This window comes from Rana temporaria, chromosome 11 (assembly GCF_905171775.1).
Source record: "Rana temporaria chromosome 11, aRanTem1.1, whole genome shotgun sequence".
NCBI classification, from domain to species: Eukaryota; Metazoa; Chordata; class Amphibia; order Anura; family Ranidae; genus Rana; species Rana temporaria.
Genome location: NC_053499.1, coordinates 32,509,447 through 32,531,055, shown reverse-complemented (window position 1 = coordinate 32,531,055; position 21,609 = coordinate 32,509,447).

Below are 21,609 nucleotides of genomic sequence, written 5' to 3'. Positions count from 1 at the left end.
AGAGTTGGTTCATTCCCCTGCGTGTGACGTCACGCCGGCGGCCGGTCTCCTGTTTACATAATCGCATCACTCCCCCCTTCCTCCCCCTCCCCACACCTTATTCATAGCTTCACACAAGCCTGCCTGTCAGCGCTGCAGGTCCGAGCAAAGTTTGTGACTTGTCAAGTTACAAAGCAGGTGATTAGTTGCTAGAGACAATGGGGCAGTCCCAGCAACCTTTAACTTGAAAAGTCACGCCCTTTGTCTGGACCTGCCATGCGGTGCTTCCTGGCTGTGAATAAGGTAGGACAGTGTGGAGAGGGGGAGGAAGGGGGGAATGCTGCGTTAATGAAAGGGACAGGCTGACTCCGCAAAGGACTGTGATGGATGGAGTCTGTAATGGGGGGGGATGTCTGAGATGGAGTGGGATCTGTGGTGGAGTGGGGTCTGATAGGGGGATCTGTAATGGAGTGGGGTCTAATGGGGAAGATCTGTGGTGAAGGGGGGTCTGATGGGGAAGATCTGTGGTGAAGGGGGGTCTGATGGGAGGGAGCTGTGGTAAAGCGGGGTCTGTAATGGGGTGGATATTTGATGGAGTGGGGTCTTATGGGGGGGATCTGTGGTCGAGTGGGGTCCGTAATGGGGGTGGATCTGTGATGGAGTAGTGTCTGATGGGGGGGGGGGGTCTGTGGTGGAGTGGGGGTCTGTGATGGAGTGGGGTCTGATGGGGGGAATCTGTGGTGGAGTGGGGTCTGTAATGGGGATGGATCTGTGGTGGAGTGGGGTGTGTAATGGGGATGGATCTGTGGTGGAGTGGGGTCTGTAATGGGGGCGGATCTGTGATGGGGGGGGGGAATCTGTGGTGGAGTGGGGTCTGTAATGGGGATGGATCTGTGGTGGAGTGGGGTCTGTAATGGGGATGGATCTGTGGTGGAGTGGGGTCTGTAATGGGGATGGATCTGTGGTGGAGTGGGGTCTGTAATGGGGATGGATCTGTGGTGGAGTGGGGTCTGTAATGGGGATGGATCTGTGATGGAGTGGGGTCTGTAATGGGGATGGATCTGTGGTGGAGTGGGGTCTTAATGGGGATGGATCTGTGGTGGAGTGGGGGTCTGTAATGGGGATGGATCTGTGATGGAGTGGGGTCTGATAGGGGGGATCTGTGGTGAAGTGGGGTCTGTAATGGGGGCGGATCTGTGATGAGGGGGGGGGGGAAATCTGTGATGGAGTGGGGTCTGTAATGGGGATGGATCTGTGGTGGAGTGGGGTCTGTAATGGGGATGGATCTGTGATGGAGTGGGGTCTGTAATGGGGATGGATCTGTGGTGGAGTGGGGTCTGTAATGGGGATGGATCTGTGATGGAGTGGGGTCTGTAATGGATCTGTGGTGGAGTGGGGGTCTGTGGTGGAGTGGGGTCTGTAATGGGGATGGATCTGTGGTGGAGTGGGGTCTGTAATGGGGATGGATCTGTGGTGGAGTGGGGTCTGTAATGGGGATGGATCTGTGGTGGAGTGGGGTCTGTAATGGGGATGGATCTGTGGTGGAGTGGGGTCTGTAATGGGGATGGATCTGTGGTGGAGTGGGGTCTGTAATGGGGATGGATCTGTGGTGGAGTGGGGTCTGTAATGGGGATGGATCTGTGGTGGAGTGGGGTCTGTAATGGGGATGGATCTGTGATGGAGTGGGGGTCTGTGATGGAGTGGGGTCTGATGGGGGGGGATCTGTGGTGGAGTGGGGGTCTGTGGTGGAGTGGGGTCTGTAATGGGGATGGATCTGTGGTGGAGTGGGGGTCTGTGGTGGAGTGGGGTCTTAATGGGGATGGATCTGTGGTGGAGTGGGGGTCTGTAATGGGGATGGATCTGTGATGGAGTGGGGTCTGATAGGGGGGATCTGTGGTGAAGTGGGGTCTGTAATGGGGGCGGATCTGTGATGAGGGGGGGGGGGGGAATCTGTGGTGGAGTGGGGTCTGTAATGGGGATGGATCTGTGGTGGAGTGGGGTCTGTAATGGGGATGGATCTGTGATGGAGTGGGGTCTGTAATGGGGATGGATCTGTGGTGGAGTGGGGTCTGTAATGGGGATGGATCTGTGGTGGAGTGGGGTCTGTAATGGATCTGTGGTGGAGTGGGGTCTGTAATGGGGATGGATCTGTGATGGAGTGGGGTCTGTAATGGATCTGTGGTGGAGTGGGGGTCTGTGGTGGAGTGGGGTCTGTAATGGGGATGGATCTGTGGTGGAGTGGGCGTCTGTAATGGGGATGGATCTGTGGTGGAGTGGGGTCTGTAATGGGGATGGATCTGTGGTGGAGTGGGGTCTGTAATGGGGATGGATCTGTGATGGAGTGGGGTCTGTAATGGGGATGGATCTGTGGTGGAGTGGGGTCTGTAATGGGGATGGATCTGTGGTGGAGTGGGGTCTGTAATGGGGATGGATCTGTGGTGGAGTGGGGTCTGATGGGGGGGGCAGTCTGTATTGGGCACAGGCAGGCCAGGCTGTATTGGGCAACGCTGTATGGGGCACAGGTCACGCTGCATGGGGCACAGGTCACGCTGCATGGGGCACAGGTCACGCTGTATGGGGAACCGGTCACGCTGCATTGACCCTAGGGCGGCTCTGGGGGGCCCCATACAACATTTTGCTATGGGGCCCTGTGATTTCTAGTTACGCCCCTGTACGTATGCGTTCGATTCTGCGTGCAAACATGAGGAGACAGGGGCGCTTTAATATATATATTTTTCTAAATTGTTTATTTTTTTATTTTTTTTACACTTTCCCTTTACATTTTTGATCACTGTTATTCCTATTACACTGTACTGTATTTAAACATCTCTTGGAATAGGAAAAGGGCATGACAGGTCTTCTTTACAGTGAGATCTGCCCTACTGACACTGTCCACTGCCCTATGAACAGCAACTGCTGCCTTACTGACACCATCCACTGCTCTACGGACACCAACCTCTGCCCTACTGACACTGTGCACTGCCCTATGGACAGCAACTGCTGCCTTACTGACACCATCCACTGCTCTACGGACACCAACCTCTGCCCTACTGACACCAGCCTCTGCCCTACTGACACTGTCCACTGTCCTCCTGACAGCAACCGCTGCCTTACTGACACCATCCACTGCCCTACTGACACCAACCTCTGCCCTACTGACTCTATTCACTGCCCTACTGACACCAACCTCTGCCCTACTGACACAATCCACTGCTCTACTGACACCAACCTCTGCCCTACCGACACCAGCCTCTTCCCTACTGACACCGTCCACTGCCCTACAGACAGCAACTGCTGACTTACTGACACCGTCCACTGCCCTACAGACAGCAACTGCTGCCTTACTGACACTGTCTACTGCTCTACTGACACCAACCTCTGCCCTACCGACACCAACCTCTGCCCTACTGACACCAGCCTCTGCCCTACTGACACTGTCCACTGTCCTCCTGACAGCAACCGCTGCCTTACTGACACCATCCACTGCCCTACTGACACCAACCTCTGCCTTACTGACTCTATTCACTGCCCTACTGACACCAACCTCTGCCCTACTGACACCATCCACTGCTCTACTGACAGCAACCTCTGCCTTACTGACGCCATCCAGAGAAAAGGGAAACTGCCGCTCCAGGTGAGTGCACTCAGCAATCAGTGTCCTCTCAGAAGCGTGGGTGCAGGCAATGCACGGAGCGAAGACTGGAGAAAAAGACTGGACAGCCGCACTTCCACGAAATTCTTAAATTTAGCATTACAGATCACAGCAGACAGCGGGGTGGATAGCTACTGACGCCATCCACTGCTCTACTGACACCAACATATGCCCTACTGTCAATGTCCACTGCCCTAATGACACAATTACCTGGTCCACTGACACCAACTTATGTCCTACTGACACTGTCCTCTTTGGGGGAAGGGGTGGTTTGCCTTGGGTGAAAGAATGTCTAGCTTTGTCACTGATCACATGACCATTGACCAATCAGTTCTTGTTTAGAGCGGAGAGTGGTGGTGACTACCAGCCCTCCGCTCTGCCAACTTTCATTGGAGTGATGTGCAGGGGAGGGGGTGGGGACACAGCTGGCTACGGCTCTCAGCGACACGAGGCGGAGCCAGGTGTCAATCAGGCAGCCTGGAATGAACCTGCCATGTCAGCTGACACCGGGCAATAGCTAGCTTTTAGCTGACTCTGGGTCACAGGAGCAAAAGTAAGGTCGCAAAAAAAGATTTGGCCATACTTCTCTTTTAATTTAAAATGATAAATCAAGATATCTTCTGCAACAAATTAGTTTATTGCCTTGGCCACTCTAAAAATATTGGATCTCTTTTATTAAATCTAAGGAAAAAACATTTTGTGTTGGTCCACAGCAGCCATATTCCCGAAGTTACTATTCTGTAGATGTTCTGGTTAGAACACACACATGAGCTGTGCTAGAACCCATCCACTGGTGTGCCGATGTGCCAATCCTGGAACAACCTCTGTTATTTCCTTTCCAAGCAGACTTTATTAAAATGTCACCAATTTCGATTAGCGACAGCACAGTGTAATGTGGTTAATTTTTTTGCAAAATACTGCGCTAAAAAAAGTACCGCATGCTCTAATTTCTTTTCAGAGCATACCAACACAATGCTGCTGCTTTACAAAGCAAACAGAATATTGGCATGCATTAAAAAGGGGATTACTCCATAGATAAAATGATAATTCTCCCAATCTACAAGACTCTGGTCCGGCCGTACCTGGAGTATGCGGTCCAGTTCTGGCCGTACCTGGATATATGCGGCCCACAATGAAATTGAGTTTGACACTAGGGATGAGCCGAACATTTCATTGTGGGCCGCATCAACATTATGATTGCCCTCAAAAGGGTCGGTTGTATCCGTAAGATTAGATGTCCAGCGCATCCCCTCCCCTTTACATTAGATGTCAAGCGCCACCCCACCATCAGAGGTTGAGCCCCCCACTCTTCCTTACATCACAGTGCACCCTCCTTTCCTTATGCTGCTGCTGGGAAGCAGCTGGATGCATTGCTTGAAAGCAGAAAGTAAGGGTCTGGAGGAGGAACAGAGGAGGGCTGGAGCTCTCCGGCAGCTGCAGGAGAGGTGTGAGGGCCACATGAAATGGCATGGAGGGCCGGATTCGCGTGTTTGACGCCTGTGCCCTAGATGTTACCTTTCATTGCTGTTAACTGAATTTGGATTGCAAAGGGTTAGCACCGCTTGCTGTGGCTCTTTTTAGAAGTGTTACTAAATAAAGCAGCCGACAAATGATACAATGTATTGTAGGTGTATGAAGAGGAAGTCACATCCCTTTCTCTGTCCGTCACTTGGCAAAGCTCAAATGGGATCCTTGCAGGGATTGTTCCGTCTTATAAGTTGTCTGATCAATCTGATACTGTTGAAGGCCTCGGCTGAAATGTGCCAAGATCTGAAAGGATTTCTCACCCTTTGTTGTGATGCCAGGACACGTATTTAGAGCATAGCCATCTAAATGTCAAAATGAAGAAAACAGATTTGTATCTTCAAAACATGGATTTGGAGTTAATCTAGAATGATGCCATCGAGGGTCATGGAAGATAAAAATGAAACAGGGATTGTGGAAATGCTTAGAGACAGTTAAAGCAATTTGCAGGGCAAGTAGATACACTATATTGTCAAAAGTATTGGGCCTCCTGCCTTTACACGCACATGAACTGGCATCCCAGTCTTATTCCATAGGGTTCAATATTGAGTTGGCCCTCCCTCTATAACAGCTTCAACTCTTCTGGGAAGGCTGGCCACAAGGTTTAGGAGTGTGTCTATGGGAATGTTTCACCATTCTTCCAGAAGCGCATTTGTGAGGTCAGGCACTGATGCTGGCTCGTGAGTTGAGGTCAGGACTCTGTGCAGGCCAGTAAAGTTCCTCCATTCCAAACTCGCTCATCCATGTCTTTATGGACCTTGCTTTGTGCACTGGTCCAAATCATTTGGTGGAGGGGGGATTATGGTGTGGGGTTGTTTTTCAGGGGTTCCTTAGTTCCAGTGAAGAGAACTCTTAGGGCAGGGGTGCCCAACCTGAAGTGTGAAGGCCACTTAAGCGACTTTGTAACTTATCTTGGGCCACAATCAACAGAGCGGGTGGATGGCAGGTCCATGTCCGCTCTGCAAAGCCGCATCAGATTGGAGGTAGGACACAAGTCAGTATACATCTGCCCATCCTTGGAGGGTCCAATTGGGTCCACTGTGTGAAAGGGGCCCCAAGGCTGCTTTCACATTGATGTGCTGCGGTTTACCCGCACTGTGGGTACAACGCAGTGTACCTTTGGCTTTTCTTCACTTTGCAATAGACTTCTATTATATTCTGCAGGTTTGGTGCACTTCCGGGAAAGCTCACCAAACTTGCAGGTAATAACAGATGTCTATGGCTTAGTGCAGGTAATCCGCAGGTGCGCTGCTCTGTATCTGCAGATTAGTTTGAAATCAGCCCAGTAACTACTGCATAACAGATATGCCATTGTGATTTTAGTAATAAACTGACCTTTAATAACAGTATTCTTTTCCATCTCAGTGCAGGAGGTCGCAGGCCACATCAGAGGGCTCCGTGGGCCACATGTGACCCCCGGGCCACTGGTTGGGCACCCCTGTCTTAGGGCATCAGCATAACAAGACATTTTGGACAATTTCATGCTCCCAACATTGTAGGAACAGTTTGGGGATGGCCCCTTTCCTGTTCCAACATGACTGCACACCAGTGCAGAAAGCAAGGTCTATAAAGACATGGGTGAGCGAGTTTGGGGCGGAGGAACGTCCTGACCTCAACTCAATAGAACACCTTTGGGATGAATTAGAGCGGAGACTGTGAGCCAGGCCTTCTCATCCAACGTGACAAACCTCACAAATGTGCTTCTGGAAGAATGGTCAAACATTCCCATAGACACACTTCTAAACCTTGTGGACTTTGTTAGAAAAAAAAATCTAACAGAGTCCCCTACTTTAACCACTTCCTGCCGGCCGTACTACTTTGTACGGCCGCAGTGTGGATGGCAATTGCCGGGAGGCCGTCCATATACGGCCTCCAGCCACTGGGGGGCGCGCGAGCGCCGCCGACGCGCGTGTGCACGCCGCATCACTGAGATGCCGATGCGCGTGCCTGGCGGCCTCGATGTTCGCCAGGCACCCGCGATCGGCGGTTACACAGACAAGGACGTTGATCTGTGTGTGTAAACACACAGATTCACGTCCTGTCAGGGAGAGAGGAGACCGATCTGTGTCCCTTGTACATAGGGACACAGATCGGTCACCTCCCCCAGTCAGTCCCCTTCCCCCACAGTTAGAAACACTATGCAGGGTACACATTTAACCCCTCCCTCACCCCCTAGTGTTAACCCCTTCCCTGCCAGTCACATTTATACAGTAATTAGTGCATATTTATAGCACTGATCGCAGTATAAATGTGAATGGTGCCAAAAATGTGTCAAAAGTGTCCGATATGTCCGCCATAATGTCGCAGTCCCAATAAAAATCGCAGATCGCCGCCATTACTATTTTGTAGGCGCTACAACTTTTGCACAAACCAGTCGATTATTGCGATTTTTTTTCTTTACCAAAAATATGTAGAAGAATAAGTATTGGCCTAGACTGAGAATTTTATTTTTTATTTTTTAATTGGGCTATTTATTATAGCGACAAGTAAAAAGTTTTTTTTTTTCAAAATTGTCGCTCTTTTTTTGTTTATAGCGCAAAAAATAAAAAACGCAGAGGCGATCAAATACCACCAAAAGAATGCTCTACTTGTGGGGAAAAAAGGACGTCAATTTTGCTTGGGAGCCATGTCGCACGACTGCGCAATTGTCAGTTAAAACGACGCAGTGCCAGAAGCTGAAATTTCACCTGGGCAGGAGGGGGGTGTATGTGCCCAGTAAGCAAGTGGTTAGTGTTCCCCCTCTCTATGTATCTTCTTTTTTTTGCTGTATTCAGGTCAATAAAACTGAACTCTCCAGTTCCCCTGGGCCAGCACTAAGTCCAGGAACCCCCTAGAGACCATCTAAAGCTATAATTCAGCTGTAGGAAATTGTCTCTCCCGTTGTGTTGCTTTTATTTTAGTTATCTTTGACAATAAAATCTCGAAATCTTTCACACAAATGTGACCTATTGCTTTTTTTCAATAGAAAATAAATAATAATTTTAGCTTACTGGTCCTTTAAATAAAGTTCCCCCATAAAAAAATATACTGCAGCAGCCATGTAACCGGCAACCCAAACAGAAAAGGTTAAACCATAAAAGAGAGGAATGGAAAAATTGAGAGATATTTCTTCTACTGGTTGCCAATCCAATTCCCACTGACTAGGCTGAAATGTTATGTGGGGATGTAGAGCTTGTATTTGATATATGGACTTGTGCACAGGCAAGTTCAGAGAAGTCAGAGGTCAAGGCATCCAGGGACTATTATAGTGGAAGTAGAAAAATAGTTTCTGATAAGCTTCGAGAGTGTGTGATAGAGGGAAGGATATCACTTGACAGCTACTGCAATATAATAGACAGGATATAATATTAGTGAATAGCACGCTTACTTATTTTATACCAAATAGTTTTATAGGTAGAAGGAAATACTAATATACTGTATTATGTAAATTTATGTACAGGTTATACATTTATAACACCAATATAATATATTCTAATTTCCTTGAGAGTAGCTGGGTGACTGACCTTTAACCACTTGCTTACTGGGCACATATTTTTTACTTTTTGCTATAATAAATATCCCAATTTAAAAAAAAAAAAAAAAATTCCCAGTTTAGGATGATATGTATTCTTTTAGATATTTTTGGTAAAAAAAAACAAAAAAACCCCGCAAAAAGTGTATAGTGACTGGTTTGCGCAAAAGTTATAGGGCCAGATTCACGAATAATTACGGCGGCATAACGTATCCCCTTTACGTTACGCCGCCGCAGGTTTTCGGCGTAAGTGCTTGATTCACAAAGCACTTGCCTGTAAACTTGCGGCGGCGTAGCGTAAAGCCGTCCGGCGCAAGCCCGCCTAATTAAAATGGGGTGTGTACCATTTAAATTAGGCGCGTTCCCGCGCCAAACGTTCTGCGCATGCTCCGTTAGGAAATTTCCCGCCGTGCTTTGCGCGGAATTACGGCACCCCGACGTGTTTTTTGAACGGCGACGTGCGTAACGTACTTTCGTATTCCCGGATGTCTTACACACAAAAAAAAAATTGAAATTCGACGCGGGAACGACGGCCATACTTTAACATGGCTGGTCTAAATCTAAGCCATGAAATAGCAGGCTTAAGATTGCGACGGGAAAAACCGTCTAGCGGCGACGTAAGAGAATGCGACGAACGCGTGTACCTTCGTGGATCGCGGTAAACAGCTAATTTGCATACCCGACACTGGAAAACGACGCGAACTCCACCCAGCGGCCGCCATAAAATTACACCTACGATCCGAAGGTGTACGAAGCCGTACGCCTGTCGGATCTATGCCAAAAGCCGTTGTTGAGAATTCCAAATCAAGATACGACGCGGCATATTTGAAAATACGCCGGCGTATCAGTAGATACGCCGGCGTATTACTGCTGTGAATCTGGCCCATAGCGCCTACAAAATAGGGGACATAATTATTTATTAATTTTTTTACTAGTAATGGCAGCGATCTGCGATTTTTATTGTGACTGCGACATTATGGCAGAAACATCGGACACTTTTGACACATTTTTGGGACCATTTACATTTATACAGTGAACAGTGCTTTAAATATGCACTGATTACTGTATAAATGTGACTGGCAGGGAAGGGGTTACACTAGGGGGCGAGGAAGGGGTTCAATGTGTACCCTGGGAGTGATTCTTACTGTGGGGGGAGGGGACTGACTGGGGGAGGTGAGCGATCTGTGTCCCTATGTACAAGGAACACTGACTGTGTCCCATCGGAGGAGATTTGCTATTATGTCCTGTTCAGGGGTCAAGTCCTGGGGAAAAAAGTGTGGGAACTCCCACCCAAGATCCACTTCCCCACCAAAAAAAAAAATGATACGCTCATATGTATAATTACTAAACTGCATGTTTTTTTTTTTTCAATCCACTGTACCTTAATAATGCTTTATGTTACCGCTTCCTGTTATCACGGGATTTAGAAAGAAGCAATTTCTTTATAAATCCCACGATAACTCGCGGCAGACCTCCGCACTCCGCAATGTCTCCTGGGAACAATGACAAAAGCTCCCAGGAGATACTGCGGCATCGAGGAAGTGACGGAATACCCGCACACTACCCGATGAATCCATATACAGGAAGCGGCCAGTAACATAAAGGATTACTAAGGTTCGCCTGCCCCTGACAGTGACTCAAGCTGGGCATCGCCGCTTAGTAAAGGATTGGCTCGGGTGGCTCGGCTGCTCTAGTCCTGCAAAGGGAACTGAGTTCCTGCTGTGAAAAAAGTGCAGGAACTCCGTTCCCACGCGTTCCCGCAGGACTTGAGCCCTGGCCTGGGTGCAGAAATATTTCTGGCGCCCCCACATGGGCGTCATCATTTTACTAACTCCTGCCCATTACAAATGTTTCTATGGCAATGATTCAACCACAGAGATGCTCCCCCACAAAGTCTTCATTACCCTGGGATCCTTACATGATCTCTTAACAATAAACAAAATACAGGAAGAGAAGCAGAGTACTGTATTGGGACCTGGAGGGGGGCCTCTGTGATGGACACAGAGAGGGCTTCTGTTAGAGAGTCTGTTAGATGTTTGGCACCCCCACCTCTGCAGGCGCCTGGGTGCAATGCACCCTGTGCACCCTGCCTAGGATAGGCTCTGCCTAAAACATCCCAGCAGCAACAGCGGATTGGAGAGAAAGGAAGCTGGTAGCGCTGCGGGGGGAAAGATGGGAGCCAGGGCAGTAGGGGGAATCTGTGATGCTCAGGGTGATTAGGGTGTGCCTGGGCACAGCTGGCACACCCTGTGCGCATGCCTATGATGCATGGCCAGCTTTAGGGGACGCTGGTCTATTTGAACTGCCCATTCACCAGCATATAGGCAAAAACACTGCATGGAGTAACAGTGAATGATCACATTTTAAAACATTTTGCCCTCCATGGACCAGATTCAGAAAGATATACGACATTGTATCTCCTGATACGCCGTCGTATCTATGAGTGCGCTCGGTCGTATCTATGCGCCTGATTCAGAGAATCAGTTATGCATAGATATCCCTACGATCCGACAGGTGTAAGTCTCTTACACCGTCGTATCTTAGGCTGCATATTTACACTGGCCGCTAGGTGGCGCTTCCGTCGATTTCAGCATAGAATATGCAAATTAGGTAGATACGCCGATTCACAAACGTACGTCCGCCCGGCACATTTTTTACGTCGTTTACGTTAGGCTTTTTCCGGCGTATAGTTACCCCATGGTCTATGAGGCGAAGCCAATGATAAGTATGGCCGTCGTTCACGCGACAAAATTTGAAATTTTTACGTCGTTTGCGTAAGTCGTTTGCGAATACGGCTGGACGTAATTTCCGTTCACGTCGAAAGCATGACGATTTGCCGACGTCATTTGGAGCATGCGCACTGGGACTCAGTCGCGGCCGGCGCATGCGCAGTTCGTTCGGCGCGGGGACGCGCTTGATTTAAATGATACACGCCCCCTACCCGCCGAATTTGAATTCCGCGGGGGGATTTACGCTACGCCACCTCAACTTTACAGGCAAGTGCTTTGTGAATAAAGCACTTGCCCGAAAAACTTGCGGCGGCGTAACGTAAATGACATACGTTACGCCAGCAGAAAGATCCGCTGATCTTTCTGAATCTGGCCTCATATCTTTATGTTGCGAGCTTTGGTTTGGGATTTTTGTATGACTGATCTGGAGTGGTTGGTCGTGTGTGACAATCTCTGTGTCGCTCTCTTTCTCTCTCTCGCCGTCTCTCCGCAGCCTATTCTGTATTCACACAGCAGACAATGAAAAGAATCTATTTGTCAGTGTTTAGCAGGCAGTCACCTTCTGAAACAATGCAATAATAATACACAGAGCTCCAGACACAGGGCAGCCTGAGAACAAGAGAAGTGAAGGATGCCAGACTCCCAGGCTCTGTCTGTACACACCATTACATCTATTAGGTCTCCATTGTTAGCCCATTAAAAGCTATCACAGACGGCGACAAATCGACACTTGCCGAGGACCAATAAGGCAACTCCATTCCGACTGTATATTTTGCAATAAGCAATCAAATCTGCAGGGATCACTGATTCTATGTGTACAGCTGCACACAACATGCTAGGGATAATAGCAGCCCTTGGCTCACTGATATGTACTTAGTATATAAACCAGCATTTAAAGTGCATACAGAACCGGACGCTAATTGCTACTGTAGCTGGGTTTTTTTTCTCTGCGGACTCCAATGTGCAGAGGTGAAATAGTCCATTCTCTGCTGCTAATGACTCCCATCATCTGTTATATTTACTCTGTAATTTCCTCTTTTTATAGTAGTATCGACAACAAAGATTGGACGTAGTATATTCTATATTTACAACCATCGCTCGCCGTGTTGCATTGTGTATCAAATGGAGTTTGACCAATCACGAGCTCTGAGATGAATGAGGAGATCTGGAACATTTCCTGAATCCATACTTCAATTCTTTATTTTATTTTTATCTTTATTTATATTTATATTGTCACTTAAAATCAGAAAACGTGCACACACACTATGTTGCCAAAAGTATTGGGACACCTGCCTTTACACGCACATGAACTTTAATTGCATCCCAGTCGAATGCCGCGTACACACGGTCGTTTTATGTGATGAAAAAAAATGACGTTTTTAAAAACGTCACTTTAATTGACCGTGTGTGGGGGAAAACGTCGTTTTATGTCTTCTAAAAAACGACCAAAAAAAATTGAAGCATGCTTCAATTTTATGTGTCGTTTTTCAAAACGTCAACTTTTACTTCACAGAAATTGACCGTGTGTAGCAAAAACGTCGTTTAAAACGACGTTTTTTCATCCGCGCATGCCCAGAAGCTACTTATGAAGCGAGCTTCAATGGAAAAACGTGGTGGAACGTAACCTCGCTTTGCTAGAACATTGTGAGAAAAACGATGGTGTGTAGGCAACTTCGTCTTTGAAAATTTAAGTTTCAAAAACGTCGTTTTTTACTTCACAGAAAATGTAGTTTTTTTTCATCACATAAAGTGATGGTGTGTATGCGGCATTAGTCCGTAGGGTTCAATATTGAGTTGGCCCACCCTTTTCAGCTAGAACAGCTTTAACTCTTCTTGGAAGGCTGTCCACAAGGATTAGGAGTGTGTCTATAGCCCATCTTTATGTAGAGCAACAACTCTTTTTTTCAGATCCTCAGAGAGTTCTTCGCCATGAGGTGCCATGTTGAACTTCCAATGACCAGTATGAGAGAGTGAGAGCGATAACACCAAATTTAACACACCTGCTACCCATTCACACCTGAGACCTTGTAACAGTAACGAGCCACATGACACCGGGAAGAGAAAATGGCGGATTGTGCCCAACTTCACTCAGGGGTTGTAACGGAATGGCCCGTGATACCCAGAGACTTTTGAAGGATGCGGGGTACTCCTGTGCCAGCTTCACTAATGACTGAGAAATGATATCTCGGATTACATGCGATGGGACAGTAATGATAATTCATGTATTGCAGGATATCTTGACGCACATACTGTTGAGGTGTTAAAGCGGAGTTCCGGCCACAATTTCACTTTTTAAATATAAATACCCCTGTAATACACAAGCTTAATGTATTGTAGTAAAGTTAGTCTGTAAACTAAGGTCCGTTTTGTTAGGTTGTTACAGCATTTAGACACTTTATAAAATAGAAATTGACTGGGGCCATCTTAAGTGTGGGCATCATGAAGCCAGACTGTATGACTTCCTGGATTTCAGCCTTGCAAATCTCGCACATGCTCAGTGCTGCACAAGCAGTGTCAGATCAGGTTTCAGCACCTGTACTTTCCAAGTCACATGATTCTTCGAGACTGGGGAGTGCACAGACTCCTGGAAAGTTACACCCACTACATTCCCAGGAGTCTGTGCGGTGTAGGTTAGGAAGCTTAAGCACCTATGTGCAGGAAGTGGGAAGATTAACTATTCTGCCTAGCAACAACACTTTGAAGGCATCTAAAAAAAAAATGTTTTCTTAAAGGACTAATGACATTTTTTGTAATGTTATATTTATGGGTGGAACTCCACTTTAATTGAGTCTGGCTCCTAAGATATTTCATTGTGCTATGCTAACTAGCCCTGTATTGTGTGAAAGTTTTATTGATGCTAATATGTGTTGTGAGTTAACACACTCCAAAAGTCCTGATGCCAGCTATAGTAATTGATTCATGTAGATTCGGTGCCAGAATGTCTGTCTGGGATGTGGATTGAGGGGGACTCGTTAAGCACCCATTGTGTGATGTTTTGGGTGGAGTGTTTCATTGTCCCTATGATTACTGCAGCATGCTTTCTAACTGTATATAAATCTGAGAGTTTACCATTAAAGCAGTCATTCGTTTGAACCAGAGACAGAGCTGTGTGTCTCGTCCTTCTGGGGAATTCTTATGGATCGTGTTTGCTGGATTGTTGGAGTGTCGGATAAGCTGTCTTGGGTTGGTGGAATGGAATATCGTAAACGGTGTTAACCCCTGACCGTTACAGGGGTGTACTCACTTTTGTTGCCAGCAGTTTAGACATTAATGGCTGTGTGTTGAGTCATTTTGAGGGGACAGCAAATTTACACTGTTATAATGTTATACAATCTGTACACTCACTACATTACATTGTAGCAAAGTGTAATTTCTTCAGTGTTGTCGCATAAAAAGATATAATAAAATTGTTACAAAAATGTGAGGGGTGTACATACTTTTGAGAGATACTGTATATACAATATACACACACATAGACAACATGTGTGTTGTATTATCATTTTTTTTTGTTAACACTTTTTATAAAAAAAATTGTGGAGACGTAATAAGGACCCATGTAGCTGTGCAGTAGTAGATTACAATAATGATCTATTGCTGGCTGCAGTCTGTGTGTAAGATGATCTTAGTGTCAATCATTTGATTAATGATTGATATTGATCAAAAAACATTGTATCTGTAGTACGTAATGTCATAATGATTTTTGCTAATTACATATGCAGACACTGCTTCCTGCTTAATTCTTATGCACAATGACTGTTCTTTTCATATATATTTTTTTTAACCACTTAAGGACCCCTTCACGCCGATATATGTCGGCAGAATGGCACGGCTGGGCACATCAACGTACCTGTACGTTGCCCTTTAAGCCCAGCCGCGGGGTCGCGCGCCGCCGGCACGTGCACTCGACCCGGTCCGAAGCTCCATGACCGCGACCGCAGGACTCGCGGACCCGATCGCCGCTGGAGTCCCGCGATCGGTCCCCGGAGCTGAAGAACGGGGAGAGCTGTGTGTAAACACAGCTTCCCCGTTCTTCACTGTGGCGGCGTCATCGATCGCGTGTTTCCTTTTATAGGGAAACACAATCAATGACGTCACACCTACGGCCACGCCCCCCTACAGTTAGAAACAGAGATGAGTTAACACTTAACCCCTTCAGCGCCCCCTTGTGGTTAACTCCCAAACTGCAATTGTCATTTTCACAGTAAACAATGCATTTTTAATGCATTTTTTGCTGTGAAAATGACAATGGTCCCAAAAATGTGTCAAAATTGTCTGATGTGTCCGCCATAATGTCGCAGTCACGAAAAAAATCGCTGATCGCCTATTTTGTAAACGCTATAAATTTTGCCCAAACCAATCGATAAACGCTTTTTGCGATTTTTTTTTAACCAAAAATAGGTAGAAGAATACGTATCGGTCTAAACTGAGGAAAACATTTTTTTATATATATATTTTTGGGGGATATTTATTATAGCAAAAAGTAAAAAATATAGCATTTTTTTCAAAATTGTCGCTCTATTTTTGTTTATAGCGCAAAAAATAAAAATCGCAGAGGTGATCAAATACCACTAAAAGAAAGCTCTATTTGTGGGGAAAAAAGGACGCCAATTTTGTTTGGGAGCCACGTCGGACGACCGCGCAATTGTCAGTTAAAGCGACGCAGTGCCGGATCGCAAAAACTGGCCGGGTCCTTTAGCTGCCTAAAGGTCCGGGTCTTAAGTGGTTAAATAACCCTTACCAACCCTTACCATTCCCCGAGCTACACAATTTGCAGCCACATATGATACTATGGGCCCTGCCATATTCCCAGAGTATGTGAGAGTGATGAGAAGCAAAGTGATTGGCAGGTACATGGGTGTTTCTATCATTTCTCTCAGAATCCATATATAGGTTTGGAATGAAGGAGCTGAGAAATAGGGGATGGGGATGTACAATCACATGACCACAGCATCGATGGCACTCTAAAGAATTGCCTCTTTGGAAAAGAATCACAAGACAACTGAAAAATCTCTCCCCCATAGGAAAGCTGTGGTGCATTATATGTGCACTGAGAAGGGCAATCAGTAGGGCAGCAAGACTGTCCAGCTCCAGGCAGGGCTGTACATTAACCACTTGGCGACCACCGCATGTATACATACGTCGGCAGAATGGCACGGCTGTGCAAAGGGAAGTACCTGTACGCGTGCTCGGTGAGTGTGCCCACGGGTCCCACGGACTTGATGTCTACCGGGTGCCCGCGATCATCTCATGGAGCGGCAGAACGGGGAGATGCCTATGTAAACAAAGCCTTTCCCTGTTCTGCCTAGTGACAGGGCACTGATCTACTTCTCCCTGTCATCGGGAACAGTGATCACTGTCGTGTCACTTGTAGCCCCCCCCCCCCCCCACAGTTAGAATCACTCCCTAGGACACACTAAAATTAATGTCTGCAAGGTAGACAGACAGAATAGTGTAATGATTCTGTTAAAAAACGAGTAAATACCTACTAAAATTCCTTCATCTATATCACCTCCAGCATTCTAGTTTCTGTTCTCTCATTCACTTCCTGGTTTGCAGCGCTCGTTCATGTAAGAACTACATTTCCCAGTATGAATTGCGGCACGTCCAGTAATTCACACCTCCTTGAAGTCTCTAACACGTAGAGAGCATCCTGCCGCACAGATGTAGTTCCCAGGAGGGGGTGAGCACGTTACTGACAACCACAGTAAACCCTCCCATCATGGTGGTCAGTAAAATCAGACAAGCAGGAAGTGAACAGAACAGAGAAGAAATAGAGCAACTTCTGAGCAAAAACGAACAATGAGGAAGTGAAAAGAGGAATGTCTGCAGGTAAAGGATGCCCCCTAGTGGTAACCCCTTCCCTGCCAGTATCATTTACATAGTAATCTGTGCATTTTTATAGCACTGATCGCTGTATAAATGACAATGGTTCCAAAAAAAAAAGTCAAAAGTGTCCGATGTGTCCGCCATAATGTCGCAGTCATGACAAAAATTGCAGATCGCCGCCATTACTAGTAAAACAAAAATATTTATATAAATGCCTTAAATCTATCCCCTATTTTGTAGACGCTATAACTTTTGCGCAAACCAATTAATATACACTTATTGCAATTTCTTTTTACCAAAAATATGTAGAAGAATATGTATCGGCCTAAATTGAGGAAAAAAATTGCTTTTTTATATATTTTTGGGGTATTAATTAATAATTAATAATAAAAAATATTGCATTTTTTTTTCAAAATTGTCGCAAAAAAATAAAAACCGCAGAGGTGATCAAATACCACCAAAAGAAAGCTCTATTTGTGGGGGAAAAAGGACATCTATTTTGTTTGGGTGCAGCATCGCATGATCGCGCAATTATCAGTGAAAGCGACGCAGTGCCGAATCGCAAAAAATGGCCTGGTCATTGGGCAGCCAAATCCTCCGGGGCTGAAGTGGTTAAAGATTGTCTGAAAAGCGAACTTGTCCTTTAAAGCCCAATTCTAAGCCAAAATACTTTGTTCTTTTTGCATAAAGCAGGAAAGGGCTAGAGTCAAGCTTCTGTAATGATGTGATTGGTTTCCATGGGCCAGATTCACGTAGCCCGGGCGCAACTTAATTTTTCCGATTTAAGTTACCCAGCCGCAAAATTTCTACCTAAGTGCCCGATCCACAAAGCACTTACCTAGAAATTTGCAGCGGTGTAACTTAAATCCGTCCGGCGCAAGGCGGGCCCATTTAAATTAGGCGCGCTCCTGCGCCGGACGTACTGCGCATGCTCCCGACGCGATTTTCCCGACGTGCTTTGCGCGAAGTTACGTTGTGCCGAGTTTTGTGAATCGCGACGGGGAAAAAAAAGTTGCATCGGGAAAAAAAAGAGTTGCGCGGGGAATTATTATATATTTTTTTTTAATTGACAGCGACGCGGGAAAGACGGGTACACTTTTACATGGTGTACTAACTTTACACTTGGTAAAAGGTACCCTATCTTTGCGACGGCAAACTAACACTTACGGCGATTTAACGAAGGGAAAAAGCTTTGTGGATCTCCGTAAGTGCTAACTTGCATACCCGACGCTGGATTACGACGAGAAATGCCCCCAGCGGCGGCCGCGGTATTGCATCCTAAGATCCGACAGTGTAAAACTATTACACCTGTCGGATCTAAGGGCTATCTATGCATAACTGGTTCTATGAATCAGCCGCATAGATAGAAACAGGGATACGACGGCGTATCAGGAGATACGCTGTCGTATCCCTTTTGTGAATCTGGCCCCATGTCCCTATTGTGGAGTTTTTTGCTCTTGTCCTGCCCTGACAGAGACACAGAACAAAAAACAGGTTATTAGGAAAGGAGGAAAGGTTGGAATGTCTTACAATGTTTTCATTGCTGTCCATTACTTCCTGTCCTGGTGACAACCGCTCCCCCCATATCGGGTCAACTAGCGTTCTCCTAAGGTTGCTAAGGGTGCCTTATAGCGATATTGTCCACTTCAATACCGGGCATTTTTACCCCCTTCCTGCCCACGCCAATTTTTCGTTTTCATCGCTGTCGCACTTTGAATGACAATTGCGCGGTCATGCAACACTGTACCAAAATTTTGTACCCACAAATAGAGCTTTTTTTTGGTGGTATTTGATCACCTCTGCGGTTCTTATGTTTTGTGCTGTAAACTAAAGAAGAGTGACAAGTTTGCTATAATAAATATACCAATTTTTATTTAAAAAAAATCCTCAGTTTAGGGCGATATTTATTCTTCTACATATTTTTGGTAAAAAAACAAGCAGCGGACGTATCGGACACTTTTGACACATTTTTCGGACCATTCACATTTATACAGCGATTATGGCTATAAAAATGCACTGATTACTGTATAAATGTGACTGGCAGAGAACGGGTTAACACTAGGGGGCAATCAAGGGGATAATATAAAGGAATAGAAGTGGCAAAAAAAAAAAATTCTTTATATATAATTCTCCTTAAAACGCACGTGGCAGGTGGTGTGTACTATTGCCTACATACTTTTGCTAATAGGTGTCCCTCATTCCCATCTCAAGGTATGAGAAGGGCGTATGGACTTACTCACACGAGTGTGTGGATGGGGGAAACAAGTCATTTTCTTTCATTCTTTTTTATAATAACATTTTTATTTTATTTAAAGTTCAACACATCCAATATTATACAGTCTTGTATTCCATATTTCAATAATATATAGTAAAAAGAGAATAGGGGTTACAATAGAAAGCCAGATACAAAGACTATCTTGTGGGATACTTACTACCTGTAATATGTTCTCCTTGGTTGTTCACAGATGGTCTAAAAATCTTGTATGACCAAGGCCTTTCTTGTTTTAACGTAAATTTGTACGACACCCCCTGTATCGTCACGCGTAGGGGAGGGGACAGGACGGCAGGAGAGTCTGTGTGATGCTGTGAGGACTGTTTACCATATCCCGATCTGTACATCTCGCTACAAGCCTGTTATTAGAGTGGTGCACTTTCGCACCTGCAGTATGTGACTACCCCGGCAAGGGATCTCTCTTTTTATTTAACCACTTAACCCCCGGACCATATTGCTGGTCAAAGACCAGAGCACTTTTTGCGATTCGACACTGCATCGCTTAAACTGACAATTGCGCAGTCGTGCGACGTGGCTCCCAAACAAAATTGGCGTCCTTTTTTTTCCACAAATAGAGCTTTCTTTTGGTGGTACAGTAGGTGCACGCGATATTGTGTCAATCTCGCTCCCTTTCTCGGCGAGATTGAGCACCTACGAGCCCCATCGTGGGAGCCAGCGCCGAGCTGGCTTGCCGCGATAGAGACAAAGCCGTCATAGAAGCGACGGGAGATCCGACTTGAATTCCCGCCAATTCTACACGTGTGCGGCGTTTGTTATGAATCCTGAGGGGGAAGTCCCCGCCGGATTTTAAATAAAAATCCGGCATGGGTTCCCCCCTCAGGAGCATACCGGGCCCTTAGGTCTGTTATGGGTTGTAAGGAGAGCCCCCCCTACGCCGAAAAAACGGCGTAGGGGGTCCCCCTACAATCCATACCAGACCCGTATCCAAAGCACGCTACCCGGCCGGCCAGGAAAGGAGTGGGGACGAGCGAGCGCCCCCCCCTCCTGAGCCGTACCAGGCTGCATGCCCTCAACATGGGGGGGTTGGGTGCTCTGGGGCAGGGGGGCGCACTGCGGCCCCCCCACCTCAGAGCACCCTGTCCCCATGTTGATGAGGACAGGGCCCCTTCCCGACAACCCTGGCCGTTGGTTGTCGGGGTATGCGGGCGGGAGGCTTATCGGAATCTGGGAGCCCCCTTTAATAAGGGGGCCCCCAGATACCGGCCCCCCACCCTAAGTGAATGGATATGGGGTACATCGTACCCCTAACCATTCACCTGTAGGAAAAATGTCAAAGTTAATAAACACACCACACAAGGGTTTTTAAAATAATTTATTTTTCTGCTCCGGAGGCTCCCCCTGTCTTCTTTATTAGCTCTTCTACCACGTGGGTAGGTATCACATGGGTAGGTACAGAGCATGATGGGACTGTGAGGCCTATATAGGTCCGATGAAAGCAGCGCACCTGCCATTTCAGCGAGAAGAGCCAGCGTGTCAACATCGGGAGAAGAGAAGAAGAGAAGACGCCACAGCACAGCGGCCTGAAGGGAGAAGTAGAAGTCGTCACAGAACCGCGGAAGAAGTGGAGAAGGCACCGGACAGCGGGAGGAAGAACCGGGGTGCGCCGAGTCAAGAGCGGAGAGCGGCGAACATAGAAGAAGACCCCCCGGAGCGGAGAAGACGTCACAGAAGAGCGGTGAAGACCCCGGAGAGCAGGAGAAGACCCCCGGAAATCGGAAGAAGAAGCTCCCCCTGGTAAAAGAGCTAAAGAAGACAGGGGGAGCCTCCGGAGCAGACTAATAAAATATTTTAATACCCTGTGTTTTTTATTTGTGTTTTTACCACTTTTCCTCCAGGTGAATGGGTAGGGGTACGATGTACCCCATATCCATTCACTTAGGGTGGGGGGCTGGTATCTGGGGGCCCCCTTATTAAAGGGGGCTCCCAGATTCCGATAACCCCCCGCCCGCAGACCCCGACAACCAACGGCCAGGGTTGTCGGGAAGGGGCCCTGTCCTCATCAACATGGGGACAGGGTGCTCTGGGGTGGGGGGGCCGCAGTGCGCCCCCCTGCCCCAGAGCACCCAACCCCCCCATGTTGAGGGCATGCAGCCTG